We start from the raw sequence: 14,470 nt of genomic DNA, 5'->3' as shown, positions 1-14,470 counted from the left end.
CAATTAAACCTTATCAAGATGTTTCTAAGACACTTATATACCAATTGTTTTCAATTAATTTCCCAAGAATGTTCAAGTAGAATAGTATATATGCTCATCTATGTTTTGTTTCATTTTATCTTTATAAAAATTAGTTCTCTGGAAAGTATCTCAATGGGGGGATAATAGAATTTAAAAAGTCAAAGTCATCTAACCTGGGAAAGAATCGCAGGACCTCCTGATCCCTGGTATGCTGGACGCAGTGTGGTTGCCCGATGGCCTCTTCTCTTCTTGACTGCACCATAGTCAAAGTGACCCTCATAATACTTCCTTGCTTAAAAATTCTTTGTGCATTCCCTTTGCAGAAGGATGAGCTCCAGGGTGCCTGGCTGAGCCTATAAAGCTCCTCACTATCTGAGTTAGACATCAGTTCTGCTCTCTCTTCCTCCCTCACCCTCCCATTTCACCTTGACAGGCCACTAGACTTCTCTCTCCATCTCTCCTGTGCTGTCTTTCTGAACACCCTTCCCTCCTAGACACTCTGGCGTACCTAGAGTCTCAGCTCAGAGATTTCATCTGCTGTCGACTTTCCCGATCTCTAAAAGTTGCACTAGGTTTTTCTCTAATTCCATACTGCATATTTTCTTTAAAATATTTTTGACCAAAGTGCATTGCATAATGCTCTCTCTTGACCACTAGGCCATGGAACCCCTCTCGGGAAGGGTCCATTCCTTCCCTGTCATTGCACAGCCTCCCAGAACCAGAAGGTGGTCTGTTAAAAGTCAGGAGGGAACACAGGCACAGAGGAGAGGTTCACTCGACACTGCTGTTAGAATTTCCCTCCTGCTGCCCCTCCACACACTCCCACTCACAGGATGAAGAGGGAGGCCTCAGCAGAAAACTGAAGACACACAAAACCAAACTAAAGTCGAAACACAAAGAACAGAGCTCCTTAGTACACAGGAAGGACTATACGTTTCCTTTTTAGAAGAAACATGAAAAAGGAGACCCTTTGCCGCAGTCTGGCTGGGCACAAATCACCAGTCACTGAAGTAGGAACAAACTTTATTTCTGAACTCCACCAGCACACTCCACACACGCTCCCTGGGAACTCTCCTGAACGCCACCCACGCGGCTCCTTCTCGGAACCACCAACCGGAAATCCCTCCTCCGGCACTTCCCCAACCAATGGGAACTCTCTGGGAATCCCCCTGAGAACTCCAAAGTAGCAGGCCAAGGCAGACAGCAGGGGTCTAATATACAATTGAATGCACAGCTTAACATAACCATTATCATCTCAATGGCTTGCTGGCTCTCAACCACTCTATTCTGGCAAAAATGCCATGCGTCATTCGGACTCTTGCTATGGCTCTCAGCAACCCCCATCATTATACAAAATACATGTATGAAGATGTGAATTTGGTGCCAACATACCTTATATGTAATCAGAGATATGATATATTATGGTATAATGGTGTATTAAGAATTCTAATGCAAAAATAAATAAATAAATAAATAAATAAAAACATGAAAAAAACGTATTCTCATTTCCTTTTCAGGAGAAATTAGAAATAAAAGAGAGGCTGAGACACTGAGAAGTGTGGTGTCCAGTCTTGTAACCCCTCTCAGCAGCGGGAAGGCTGGCCTCAGGTGAGCAGGTGCAGGAGCAGTCAAGGGCATCTGGCAGGATCCAGCTGAGTAAGGGGCTGAGGTCAGAGGTCAAAGGCATGAGGAGAGTTCTAAGGAGGCAGAGGTCTTGGTCTGAGACTCTTTTGAAACCTTTCCCATAGATGAAGTTTGGGAGAAGAAACTTCAAGTTCATGTCAGTATGTGAATCCAGGGTAGGGGTCCTCCAGGATCCAAATAACATTTTCAGCTTTCCCTTACCTCCCACCCCTGCGGTCCTCCTCCCCTGTCCCTCTCTCTTCCCTCCTTCCCTCCTCTTCAGTGCTGGGCTGGAACGCAGGACCTCACACACGCTGCTGCTGAGCGACAACCTCAGCCTTAGTTCTACCTGTGATGCGGTTGAGCGTGAGCTTTCAACTATTATACAGAGCAAAGTAACTCTTCTGCATTTTGAAAAAAACAAATCACTGTTTTTTCATGATTGCTACTATAAAAAATATTTGACCTGGAGCAAAACTAGAAATTGGTTATGTTGGAAAACTGTCTTAATGCAACAGTGAATGCTTTCTGCATTCTGGGGAATGAGTAAGGATTTTTCTTGGGGTTCTCTCCTCTCATTCTGGAGGAGGTACTTGGTGAGCCAGGAATCTTACTGACATGGGACATGAATGTATGCAGGGCCACTCTGGGCTTGCTTCAGACCTGGATTCTGAATGTCCTGTTCTTACTGGTGTTGATGGGCTGGCACAGCAGAGCAAAGCTGTCTTTCTGACAAATGGAGCTGGGCTACACTGGCTTTGAAAAATGGTTCTTTGGCTCATGAGGTGTGTGCATGTGCAAATGTGTGTGCATGTGGACTTCCTGAGAGAGGCCCATGGGGGACCCAGCGAGCTGATGAATGCCAGGAAGGACAGGGAGATGGAAGCTGACCTAGTCCCTGAAGTCGCTACCGATGGCCTTCACACCACAGAAACCTGGGTTCTTTTTTCCTTCTCTTTCACAGTTGCATTCAAGCCACCAGCAAGGGCAGAGTCCCCTTTAAACACTGTGGCTCCGTTAATAACTCCAAGGACAGTTTTCCTGTCCTGCTTCCATGCTGTGCCCTGCCATCAGGTGTCCCTGCTCTGTCTTTGCCGTAGGGAGTCCAAGTCCTATCCGGCTAGTCCAATCCTGTCCCATCCTCTCAGAGTAAAAGGCAGTCCCTGGGGCTCTCCAGGTCTGCCTCCCATCCAGAATGCCCCGGCTCAAGGCCTCGCTCCCTCCTTCCCCATTTGCAGAGGCCTTGGCCTCGATGCTGTTGCTCCCAGGATCCAGTCCCCTACCTTGAGGTTTAGCCCTTCCTCCTGGAGCCCTCCCTGCATGCAAGCCCCTTGCACCGCTCAGTCTCTGCTCAGCTGTCTTTCCTAAGAACGTCCTCCCCCATCTAGCAGCCCCACTTAACACTAGACCCTCTTGATCTCTATCCACTTTTCCTGCCCTAGTTTGATGATTGCTCAGTACTGTACTTTAGTATTTTTAATATATTATGCTAACAAAGTTAAACCCGCAAAAGGCACAAATTTTAAAATTTAAGCCATGATTTCTGTATCATGGTTTCTAGTCTTTTGCCTGGCACCAATACTAATTGAATAAATAATTCTAGGTCAAATGCTGTTTCTATATTTCTTTCTTTAAGAGCCATGCATTAGGGTAGGAGGAGCTCGGTGCTAGAATGGTAGAAGAAATTCCACATTTCCCTCCCTTTTAGCATGTGTAGTGTGTGTAAAGTTCTGTAGGAATGACCTGAACATTCCTGGCCAGGCCCAAATGTCCCCGAAGCCATCACAGTTGTGCAGCTGGCCAGGCTGATGGTTGATGCTCAGGCATTGACTTGGGGGAATGTGCGTGTTCGGTGAGGCTCACCTGGCTGGGCTCCTCTGGCACAGGACCGGACGCCTTGTTCTCTCCCTAGGGGAAGGTGACACCTGGTGATGCTGTCACTGCACTCAGCACACTTCTGTTTATGTTCAGAACCTCTTTCACATTGAGTGTTTAATGATGGGATTGCTTTGGGGACGAATCCTGGGCCTCTCTCAACTGCAACCTATCGAGCAGGTCAAGAGAGCTAAAGGCAACATGGCTGTTTCACAGCATCGGGGCTCGACACAGGCTTCTCCAGCTTCCCCACCAGGCCGCAGTGACACTACGGAGCTACGGCCCCCTCATTCTTTTTCACTCTGCTACACAGGCCCGCCAGCTCCCATCACCTTCAGGGGTCAGTGCAGCTGTCTAACTACTACTTGTTAAGCCATCTCAAGTCTGCAGGATGGCGATGCTGGCAAGGTGGCCTGTGATTGCACCCAGGAGGGCGGGCGTCTGGCTCTTCACAATGGCTGTGATGTTTCCAGAACTGTGGGCGACATTCCTGCGGCCCATCTCAACCCTTGTTAAATTCCAAAGCTGCGGTGACATACAGGGGAGCCTGGTGAACTCCCAAGCAATAAGCCAAGGCACCAACCAAGACTCCAAGGTACTAACCCAACCACAGAAATGTAATTTAGTACTGCTAGGGTGCATTTAAATAAGGAATATATGCAGCCCGACTCACTTTAACAATGCAACAATGCTTGCAATCTTGTAAAATAGCCAATATTTGAAAAATATATATTCAGTAACATGGTCGGGGAAGTGATCTGGGAAAAAGAAAGGCTAGAAAGAGGTGGAAATAAGGGAGAGAACTCAGAGGGTCCACATTCTCTCCTACGCCTGCCTTAGCTTACTTAGCATCATTTACAACAAGAATTCAAGGTCATTGTGCTGACGTTTGCTCACTTTAGGAAACCACTTCGTACTTCTGAATAAGTCACATGAAATCCAACATTTTCCAAACCAAACACACCATCTTCTCCACTTAAAAGTGCCGTGCCTTTCCCTACATCTTAATGTCGCCTTCTTGGAGACACTAACTCACACAGTGATGCTTCACACTTTGCTTTACGTGGATTTAATTATTACATTTTGGATTTGCCATTAAAATAGCATTTAAAAAATCTTCCATTTCATGTCTCCCCTGCTTTAGCTAATGACAACACCGTGCCTGTCACTACTCATCTCCGCCTTCCGTGTCTCTTTTCCTTTTCACTTTGGATTATGTGATCAGAGCTCTCTCTCTATGCCAACGTTCTCATGTGCTCAGACACTCAAGACAGGTGACTTTCACATGACACATTTGTACACCTAAATGAAGCAAATATTGCATTTTTTTCAGTATCATATTTATTAAAATTTCTTTAAATCATGAAAGTATTGAAATCAGCCATTTGTAGATATCAAGAGTGTCATTTAACTGAAAAATAAATAAATATGCCCATTTCGATTTTAAACATTTTTTATTTTTATACAAAATATTTCAAACACGTAAAAGGCAATGAAAATAATGTAACAGACATTCATGTTCCGACCACCCAGATTTCACAGATGTTCACATTTTTCCATATTGACTTCAGAGTTCTCTTTCATGTCTTAAAAAAAAAAATGGAGACACAGTTACAGTTGGGCTTCCATCCACACCTCCTTGGAGGCTGGAGTTTTGAATCTCAGCACTATACATAAATTTGTACTTCTTTGTGTACTTTTTTGACTTCTTAAGCAATTTATTATTATTATCTTGGTTAAATTTTTATTTCAATTGTATCACACTGTATTTACCCTTCAGCACTCAGCTTTCTGTGTCAACATATGTGGATACATGTTGACACAGTTCATTTAGTCAATCCCTTTTGTGGGAATCTAGTATGGGTTTAGATCAGTTGATTTATATGTTCTACTGAGGGCTGGGAGCTGGGGTTCAGTTCTCTCCTTGTTTGACTAGTGCAAATACTGCTGCAACAAACACCCTTGGGGGTATGTGGGAGACTGTGGTCCAGAGAAGAGGCAGTGTGCTATAGTGCACCCCCACGTTTAGGGTCCACAGGACTCAGGTTGGCTGGCTCTGCAGCTGGGTGTGTTAAAGCACCCAATAGTCATGGGTGAGATTTCTTCCTCTGAAGAGTTGAGTGTTGAAGGGTGTGTCCAGTCTGACATGTTCAAATGGAATTTCACCTTTGGTTGAATCAGCATTTCCTCAATTCCTAATAATGAGCAGGAATATATTCATATGTTACTTGGCTATTTTTTTCTTTTCTGCGAATGGAAGAATAGTCATTATTTTTGCCCAATTTTCTTTTGAGTTGTTTTTTCCACCCCTCACAACTTACCACATATTCTATATTCTTATTTCTTATACAAGCATAACTTATATGCTTATACTCTCTTCCAGACTGTAGTTTCCTCTCAATTCAATTATGAAGAGTTTTTCTTGTTGTTGTTGTTGTTGTTTGTTTTTTTGGTGAAATTAGTTTGTATAAAATTTTCATTTTTATTGGGTCAAGTTTATCAATCTTTGTGAAATATCAAATATTTCATATTTCTTAAGAAAGGTATCTAACATTGATGCTGTATCTTTTGTTTTCTTTTAAATATTTTATATTAAATCTTAATTTAAATAAGATTGTATGCTCCTATGTTTCATTTAAGGACCTGATTATCCTTAGTATTCATGGTCCTAAGTTTGAGCACATCATCGAACAGTTGGCCACCAGCAGTTTTTGCCATGTTTCTACTGGTGTGCAATTTGATATCCATCATCGATCATCCTTACATATATTTGGGTCTGCTTTTTAATCAAATACATGTTTTAACAGGTGATCTTATGCAAATGGACTCTCAAGTGTCCACTAGTGCTTCATGTGCTTTTCTGCATGTACATATCTCATATTAAAAGAGATTTAAACCTTAATTTTGAACTTTTTCCAGACCTTCATAATGTGCATAATATCACTTTTTAAAAACCAAGCAGATAAGTGAAAAACTACACAAAGCCTTACTTTATTTAAAAAGGCATATAATTGAATAAAATTTTAGCACATTATTATACGCCTTCAATATGCTACTTGGACATTAATGACTGCTTTGCCTCTGGTTTTTGTTAGACGGAATGATATATTTTTAGGATCAGTCTATTCTACATATAATGCAGAAGTGAGTACTCAGCAGATAGACATCTTAAATTCATGGTTGGCTTTCCCAAATCATCCATATTTAAAATTAGAATTTAATGTAAGTAAATTAATATCAGTAGTAATACTGATAACATAATGGTGAGTTGTTTTTTTCTTTTTTAACCAATGCTGTCTCATAAATAAACTGGCTGTGAACCAGAACAATACTATGAGACCTGCCTTTAATTTTTGTCCCTCTTACGCAACATTGAGTGCAAGTAACTGGGAGAGGCATTATTCTCCCAGTTAATATTTTGGCAGAGATACTTGCTGGCCCATGAATACTCATGGACTCCCTGACTTCTCCCATCCCTCTTGCAGTTACGTGAGGCTGTGTGACCAGTTCTAGAAAAAGGGCCTAGATGGAAAGGAAAAGCCTGTGCTTTGAAGCCAGCATCTGATAGCAGCTGCTGGCGCTTCAGCACTCTGTGCGGTACCACACGTTGCAGATGGGAGCACTATGAGATGCAAAATCTGGACCCTTGAGTCTGGAGAGCTGCTGTTAGAGGGAGGCCCTTCAGCACACGTTGATCCATAAGGCAGTGATCCTGCATATAAAAGAAATCCTCTGTATGTGTTAGGACTCAGATTCCAGGGCTTGTTTACTAACAGAATCACATACCCTCCCACTCAGATCTTACTCGACTGATCCAAGTTTTGACTTAAGGTGGAAGCATCATAAAATCAATATGAGGTTTGAAAGTATTTCTATCACGTTATAAAGAAATTGGAAATAGGCACGTTCTGGATAGACCATTTAGATCATTGCTTTTCAAATTGGGGTCCAACAACATTGGCATCACCTGGATGGGAACTGGCTAGAATATCAGGTCCTGCCCAGACCTATGAGCCTGCATCTTGGTTTGTGCAACCACACCCAAGTTTAAGAGCCCTCAATTTAGATTATCACCTACACACGTGAGTGCATCCCAGCCTCGGTGTTCACTTGGCTTCTATGTTTCCTCCTTCTATGTTCACTATTTGAACTGCATAGGCTAATGTGAAAAGAACAGTCTACCGATATGGAAGCTAAATATTTAGCCTATGCTCCGTGAGTTCTTTGGTAGTTTAACTAGAGAAGAGTTCAGGCAGCACACGGCACCCTCTCGTATAGGCAGGTGGAACTTACAAGAATCAAGCCAGTTAGCCCGGTGTGGTAGTGCACGTCCGTAATCCCAGCGGCTCTGGAGGCTGAGGCAGGAGGATTATGAGTTTAAAGCCAGCCTCAGCACTTTAGCAAGGCTCTTAGTAACTTTTTGAGATCCTGTCTCTAAATAGAAAATAAAAAAGAGCTGGAGATATAGCTCTGGAGACCTGACAGTGAGAACTAATTCAAACTGCAATAGTGGCTCAGCTTCTGCAGTCATCAGTGGCTTGGCCTCCTATTGTTACTCAGTTTATTGGCTACATAACTTCCTTTTTCCTCCATTTATAATGGAGATGGAGATGTATTATAAGTGGAAAAATAAAGTTTTTCTACGTTGATGTTTGTACATCAACCTCATAATCAAAATCATTGGTAACTGTACTAGTTTCCTATGGTGAATATAACAAATTTTTAGAGATTTGGTGACTTAAAAGCAAAGTAAATGTATCCTCTCACAGTTGTGGAGATCTAAAGTCCCAGGCACTATCACTAGGCTGAAATCAGTGTCAGCAGGACCACACTCCCCAGAGGCTCCAGAGGGTCTCTTCTTGCCTCTTTCAGCTTCTGGTGGAAGACAGAAGCCTGAGTTGGTGGTTGGAACTTCAATCTGCTCCGCTGTCTTCACTTGGTCCTCTAGACTGGGGGTGTCAGGGCTCGCTTTGCCTCCCTCCTGCAATATATGTGGCGGCGACCCCACATCTAAACCACCGTCTCCCTTTTTTTGCTGTCTGAGGTGACATCTGCAGTTCCAGAAGGCAGGACACCTACATCCTTGGAGGAGAGGAGTGGGTACTTCAGATGACCACAGCAGTGGTACTGCGAGTGGCCACTCAGTACTGAAGACTCAGCACAAGCTCTGCTTCTTGTTTTCAGTTTCTCAAACTCAAGTTTGAGAAGCTCTTATTATTATGGGAATGATATTGATTACACTTAATTTAATACCAAATAAATCACAAAATTTGTTACTCGTGATAGCTGGCCACAAAATTAGCAACACCTATCAGAGATAAGTGATTTCTTGGATATGATGAAGGACACGATCATATCCTTTCTCCTCAGCTGACATTTAATTTGTTTCACAACCTGGTTCTTGGCTCTCAGCTGTCTGGACAATTTTTTTTTCTTGATTTTTTTTTCTGTTGCTCATTTTTTTTTTCTCCTAGAATTTTTCTCTTCTCCTTTCCCCTCATGACCCCATTCATGCAGACAGACACCAGGGGATGGCAAGCAGCTGAAAATAGTGAGGGTGATGAAGAGATCTGGCTTAAACCAAGGCTTACCAACCCCACCAGGTATCGGCATTGGGTGGGGAAGAGGGGGTGGTTGAGAGGTTGGGTTTAGATGAGGTGTTAGGCTCCTTCTCTGTGCAAGGCAGAGTGGAAGCCCCGTCGGTTATCAAGAGGGACTGCTGCACAGCTGCTCGGTGACCACATAGTGGCTCCAGAGGAAGAGCTGGGTGCTGGAAATGGGTGTCTCAGAAGCATCTCAGGGATGGGTCTGTGGAGGGACAGGAGCCGACATTGATTAATTTTGGGATTTATTATTATGTTTTTCTCTTCTGTCTGGATACCTGGTGAGTGATTATTTGGGGGTAACTAGAAGGTTTGGCACGCAGTAGGAGCTCATTACATACATTAATTGTAAACCCTTCATTTCATTTTGCACATGTGATGCTTTCCACCAGAAGACTGAAGAGGAGCTCCAAGCCAAGGAGGAGAAGGGGAAGAAAGGAAAAGATTAATCTGGGGACTGATTATCACAGGATCCAAAGGCCAAGCTGAGATTTATTTCTTAGCAGGAGATTGGTTATGGTTGTCGTTCTTTGCTAAAACAACTATTGTAACAACTTAAGAGAGGTTTCTAGGGGGTGTGTGGGTGTCTATCTCACATGTTATGTGCTTTGTGTGGTTTTATGCTCAGAGATTATTTTAGATTGTGTTAGAATATCACCCAATACCAGAAATTTATCATAGAAGAAAACTAATGTGGCCTAAGATTATATGGACATTTTAAAATTAAACTAAGTTTAAAATCAAACTTGTGTGATTAACTCCAGATCGCTCTTGTATGTTTGCTTTCTCAGAGGTGATTTCCAAATTGACAGCCTCTAGACATAAAATATTCAGAGTTCTATTCGATCTCTCTCACTGACCACAGGGTGGGCATCTATGGGTAACTTTGTATAGATTCTGCTGGATCTCACACAAAGCAGTGTGGTAAATAGAATTCCGCTTTTGTGGTTATGTTGTAGTACCTGCTGTGGTTCAAAACCTGGCACAGAGGGACTAGATCCTCAAGTTTTACTCTTCTTCCCGAAGTTGGATCCAAGAGCTCTGAACACAGAAAACCACACTAAAAAGTGTTTGTGAGGCCAACAAATGCTCATTGTGTGGGGGACAGAAAAGAGGTTTTTTTCTTTTATGGGAGGTAATCACTTCTGAGGGCTACTTAACAAAGCTCCATAAACAGGGTGCATTAATTCAACAGCAAGTTTTCCTCCACAGTTCTGGAGGCTGCAAGTCCAAATGGAGGGGTTGGCAGGGCTGATTTCTTCTGGGGACCTGGGAGGAACCCAGTTTCTGGCGGTGTTCTTTTGACCCTTACTCTTCCTCGGCTTACAGATGCATTCCTCCAGTCTCTGATGCAGGGTGTCTTCCCTGTGTGTCTGTCTCTTTCTTTTTTTCTTTCTTCTTTCTTTTTTTTTTCCATTTTAAATAAGAATGCTGGTTATGGGGCTGGCATTGTGGCTCAGTGGCAGAGTGCTTGCCTCACACATATGAGGCACTGGGTTCGATCCTCAGCACCACATAAAAATAAATAAATATAAAAATAAAGGTACTGTGTCCATCTACAATTTAAAAAAAAATTAAAAAAATGAATGCTACTTATATTGATTGAACGCCTCATTTTCATCTGACATTTGTACTACTCCTATTTTCAAATTAGGTCACATTTTGAGTTATAGAAGGTTAGAGTTCCAACATGCCTTTGTGGGGAGGGCACAATTCAACTCATATAACAGCTTCTGATGGAGGATTTCTTTCTAGAAATACCTCTATTGATCTTTACAACAACACTTTTCACAAACAACTTTTGATAGATGCCATTACTGAAAAGAAGGAGATTTGCTCACAGATTGCAGGAAACAGAATCTAGAACTTCAGAATATAAAAACCATCTGAAAACCATAAGTCTGATTATTTTCTTTTATTTAAAATGATAAAAATAAACTCTTATGATAAAAAATCCAATCTTGTGGAAGCATGGAATTCCTTTCTCATATTCTATTCTTGATCTTGGGAGAAAATCAATGTTAATTTTCACATTTATTCTTTCTAAAATATTCCTGTTTATTCAGAATATGTATATGAGTGCATATATATTCATGTATGTACATATTCATGCATATGTGTATGTACAAACTGATATGTATATACATGTGTGTATAAATGGAGTTAGACTAAATATACTCTGCACAATTTAACTTTTTCATTTTAGAAGAATTGCAGCTCAAAGATGTAGCAAGCCAGTTTTCAAAATGAGCCCTGTATAGCCCTGGGCTCTATACAGGTGTTTCTGGGATTGTAAAAATTAAATTATTGCCAAATAATTCAAATGTACATTGGCTGAGGGTCTCTCCTTGATCATTTTTATTTATTTTTTTAATATTTGGGGGCTCCTCAATACAATTTTATTTAAAATAGAAGCATTCTTGGCAAGACAGGTAAGGTAAAAAGAATTGATTGAAAAGCATTTGTCTATTTTATTCTCTTATTTTACTGCTCGGGGACTGGAGGCTATGAAGGGAATTAAGGAACTAATGGGAAGAGTGAGTGGGCCCCGCTCTGCCTGGCTTCCCACACACAGTAAGTAGTTCCTGTGTATCTGCTGGACACTGAGGCTTGTTAGGGATCATTCCTGCCTCTTTTTTTTTCGAAGCATGTAAAATACCTGGCTGTACGATCTGGAGAAAAACAAGTTGAGACTTTATTGGAGGGGTGTGTGTACAAAGTGAGAAGGTGACACAGGTCATTACTCCTATGGTTTGGATATGGTTTGAGTGTCCTTCACAGGTTCATGTGCTGGCACCTGGGTCCCCAGGGGAGCCATGCTTAGAGGTGGTGGACCCTTTAAAAGGTGGAGCCTTATGGAAGGTGTTTAGGTCACTGGGAATGCCACTCTGGGAAGGGATTGATGCTGTTCTGCTGGAACACCACTTGGCGCCCACAAGAGTGGCTTGTAATGGAAAGAGCCAGGCTGCCTCCAGAATCCCTCAGGCTTCCTGTATCATCTGATCGCTCCCTTCCACACATGCTTGAGTCAAGAAGCGGTCTGCCAGGTTGCAAAGCAGTCAGTGGCCCTTCACCAGAGGCTGAGTTGATGGGGCCTCCAATCGTGGGCCTCCAGCCCCTCAAACTGTGAGCTCATTCAGTCAGTCCCTTTCCTTTACATATCACCAGCCTCAGGTATTTTATAGCGACACAGAACAGACTGAGATACAGATCGCACTGGCGTGGGGAGAAGAGAAGCCAACAGGGTCTAAGAGCAAGAAGAAAAGGGGAATGGAAGAGTGGGAGCCTGTGGACACCGTGTTGACACTGCCTTCTCCTTATGACCAGACTGCCGAGGGATGGAGAGCCAACCAGCGCTTCGTAGGTGACATTGGCATGGTGGGGGTTTGGACATTTAAAGACAGGAGTATTACAGGAAGTGGATGGAGGGATGGTCAAGAGCAGCATTCACCTCCTTGGTGCTGAGGCCGTGGGACCGATCCCGAGGAGGGCTTTGAGGAGGTAGTTTCTGGGCAGGGTCAGGAAGAGGACAAGAGTTCCGGGAGGAGGAAGAAGCTGTGTGGAGTATGTTTCAGAGGATGCCAGATGATGTCCACCAAGAGGAAGAGCAGAGAGTAATTAAGTGACTGTCCCTAAGGGAGGACTAACTAGCCCTGAGCCTTACACTTCAGGTCCTGGGGAAGGCGGTGAGGACACTGGAAGGAGCAGTAGGGTAGCCTTCAGGCTCTGAGGGCTCCCTTGCCGGGATTCGCCGTAAGCCACCTCCATCAGGCACCAGGCTCTGAAGGCAAGCGGCTGTGCTCAAAAGAGCAAGGGCACTGCCCTCGGGTGGCCCCGGTGAAAACCCAGACATGGAGCTGCTTCAGGCTGTTCAGGAGCTGAGTGTGCGTGGGGTCCAGAGGGCAGCAAGAACTGGACCCCACAGAAAACCCCATGGATAGTGCTACGGGGGTGGTGGGGGGGTGTATACGGGCTCTTGACTCCCCAGGCCCTGCCTGGGCTGTTTTCCCAGAAGACACGATGCTAGTGAGACTTGAAGGATGGCTCAGTTACAGGATGGTCCGCTGTGGGGCAGGGAGGCCAGAATCAAGACAGAGAGGTGGAGGGCAGTGCCTTTAAGGCATCTGGGTGAAGTTGGGGCAGGGGCCTAGGAATGCCATGGCTGCGCAAAGGCAGGGTCCTCTTTTTGTGGTGCTGGGGGCTGAACCCAGGGTGTCATGCATGTGAGGCACGCACTCTACCAACTGAGCTAAACCCCTAGCCCCAAACACAGGGTCCTTGGAGGCAGGCTGCAGGTTTGGGCTGTCTTCTGTCCTTGAGCCTTTGAGCAGGAAGTGGATGGCTCCCTGATGTGGTATGGGCACGGGTCAAGTCCGGTCGAGGTTCTGACCCTTGCTCAGGCGGCTGTCCTACCCTTTGGATGGTAGGACCTAAGTGACTGTGTGGCCGGAAGTCAATTAAGAACCTTGACATTCCAACAGGGAGACTCACCTGCAGCGTCATGGCAGTCCTACTGACCAGTGTCTGTGCATCCAGCGGCTCCTCCACATGGGCACGTGCATGTTCCCATAGCGACACCAGGACAACCCGCACTTGGAGTCTGTGTTGTTGACTCCTGGACCGCTGCTCCGGAGGTCGGAGTGCTGTGAGGGGGTGGACGGGACAGACCAATGAACTTTCACCCACCAGGCTGTTTACCTGTGGGTGTTCTTATGTTCTTTTTATTATCTTTCACATGTGGAAACCTTCCATTATGTATTACTGTAAAGTGACGCGTTGAAGATGTGGCTTTTGATGAAAAGTGTCCCCTTGATAGATAAAAGGGCATGTAAGACTCAGAGAGGCACCCAGCCCCTCTGCCAGGCCACTTAACAGGAGTGAAGGAGTTCTGTGAAGGAGTGATAGGACACAGATAAGGGGAAGGACACAGACCATCTGTGTGGACAGAGGCTTTGATCAGAGAGTGCACCTAGCAACTGATCTGCACCATCTCAGAGTAAATAGTGCCAGGGCCAGAATGGCTTTGTAATTTAATAAATAATCTATTAAAGTGAAGAAATTGGAGAGCATTTTTTTTATGAACATTGACACTAAAATAGGTGTGCTTGCTGTGCTCTGAAAGAGAGAAATACACTTTGAAATGACCCTGAAGAATTAGAAAATTATACCTCCAAACAGCAATGTATTTAAAAAGAAAATTTTATGGCCATTAGAGATTTGCATTGCATTAATTGGTCTTATTTCTTACACTTCAGCCATATTCATAACTCTGAATCTTTTTGATGTTTTCCCAAATACTGGAAAACAGTATTTTTTTTTTCCTGGAAATGGCCTGAAATAAACAAAAT

This window comes from Marmota monax, unplaced genomic scaffold (genome assembly GCF_021218885.2).
Source record: "Marmota monax isolate L192 unplaced genomic scaffold, Marmota_monax_Labrador192_F-V1.1 WCK01_AAM20220418_F8-fsc00026, whole genome shotgun sequence".
In the NCBI taxonomy this organism is placed as follows: Eukaryota; Metazoa; Chordata; class Mammalia; order Rodentia; family Sciuridae; genus Marmota; species Marmota monax.
Note: the sequence above shows the minus strand (reverse complement) of the source record.